Genomic DNA, 2186 nt, shown 5'->3' on the forward strand with positions numbered 1-2186 from the left:
ATGGGAAAATTATTTTAAAATCTTCTTCTCAAGAATGACAAAGCCATAATTCATCATATTGATATGGAAGCATGTTCAGGTAGTGTAGATTCAAGTTTGTTCAAATCATGACCCCCGGGGGTGGAGCGGGGCCAAAATGGCCGACCAAAGTTTTAAATAGAAATATATAGGAAAATTCTTTAAAAATCTCAAGAATGACAAAGCCATAATTCATCACATATAATATGGAAGCATGTTCAGGTAGTGTAGATTCAAGTTTGTTCAAATCATGAACCCCCCCCCCACCCCCCGGGGGTAGGGTGGGGACAAAATCGCCGACCAAACTTTTACATAGAATATATAGGAAAATTCTTTAAACATCTTCTTTTCAAGAATGACAAAGCCATAATTCATCATATTTATATGGAAGCATGCTCAAGTAGTGTAGATTCAAATTTGTTCAAATCATGACCCCCAGGGTTAGGGCGGGGCCAAAATGGCCAACCAAAGTTTTTCAAGTTTCTTTACAAAATCATTTTTTAAAAAATAGCAAATCCATGTTCGGTCATGGGACTACTTTTGGATTTAAACTTTACAATAAAAAGCCATTTTCTACTTTTTTCTACCCTTAGTGCTCAGGTGAGCGATGTGGCCAATGGGCCTCTTGTGATAGTTTGAGCTCTATGGCAATGTAGAGGGAATACCATTATGCAGCTGAGGTTCTCAATAAATAACTGAATTTTGTTGTTCCTGGAAGGAATCTCTGAAAAATGTAAAGTAGTAGGAGGCGTCAATAATGACTTGGAGTAATCTAATGTCCTCCATTATGTATGAATTTGATTCCTATGTACCAATTTTTTCTTGCAGGTAATGTCCTAGTTTAGGCAGATATGGCTGCCTAACAGAATATGATTGGGCATTTTAATAAAAAGTGTAATCTGTCTTCTGTGCTCTCTCTACACAACATACACTCAGTATTCACTTCGTGATGGTTAAATTTACTAGTATTGTCTTGTAAACGGTGGGTGTGTTGTACAAGTTGGACTTTGACAATGCCTTGTAATTTGAGATATTGTAAGGAGACTTTTTTCCCCGAAATTTCAATTTCATTATTGATTTGCCAGTTATCAGATATTTGCTTCTTTACTTTCTGTTTCCATTGTTTTACCATCGATGCGGTCCTGTAAGGGAGGCTTTGTAGCTGTTTCAGTACCTTCCTTTGATATTTTTCAACTTTCTCTAACACAATTTTCCTTATTTTTAATAGTTCAGTTCTATGGAGTAACCTTGGTATAACAAATGTAGTCCACATATTTTAGTAATAACAGGAGTAGACCATTTTTTGCATGCATTCCACTTCCGAGTAGAGCGTACAAGGTTCGTCGGACAGTTTCTATTCGCTGGCTGACATCAGCAGTATTTGTCGAGTTTCTTTCAATGCCTAAGCGTTTTAAGGATGTTACCTGATTGATATTTTAATTCCCCAACTTCACTTCTATTTCTCGCTGTTATTTTTTCTGACTTGTCTTAAAAGTTTGGGCTTCACATTTTGCTGAGTTTATACTGTCTTCGTAAACGTTACCTTTTCCCCGCAAACACATTTTAGCGCGGTACAATTTTCTCTATAGTTTAGTGTAAATAATTATGAATAAGTGTTTTTAAAGTGTAGACATGTTTCAGTTGTGCATTATTGAAATTTACAATCAATTACATACTCTACATCGTTGTTACTTCAAGGAAGTAAATAAAACATGCGAATTATGTTAAGGACGAGCTATGCATCAAATTTAATGTAAACTGAGGTTAAAGCGGACATAAAATATTCTGTTACATGTCATCGCATTTTCAAGGAAACTTATTTTCACCCGTAATATTTCCACTATTTCTTTGATGTTATACAAGTAAAGAAATGCTTTCTTAAATGTAACAGGGGTCATGTATGGATTCTGATGTTAAATAAGCTATAAAGCGGTCCTACTAAACAGAGTACGCTAGTACAATAGAGTACTTTAGAGTACGCTAGTAATATTTTTCAATATGATGCAATTTAACTACTTTTTGTATGTTTTTCTAGTTAAGTTTAACATATTTAATATATATTTTAAATAAAATTTGTATGTTTTCTTTATTTTAAGAGTTATTCCAATGTTTGATTTCAGGTTACGGTTTATCGTTTGATCCCGATCTAATTTAACTTAAACATGTTG

The sequence above is a fragment of the Saccostrea cucullata genome, unplaced genomic scaffold, assembly GCF_032062105.1.
Source record: "Saccostrea cucullata isolate Sc308-1 unplaced genomic scaffold, CSIRO_AGI_Scuc_v1 ctg14782, whole genome shotgun sequence".
In the NCBI taxonomy this organism is placed as follows: Eukaryota; Metazoa; Mollusca; class Bivalvia; order Ostreida; family Ostreidae; genus Saccostrea; species Saccostrea cuccullata.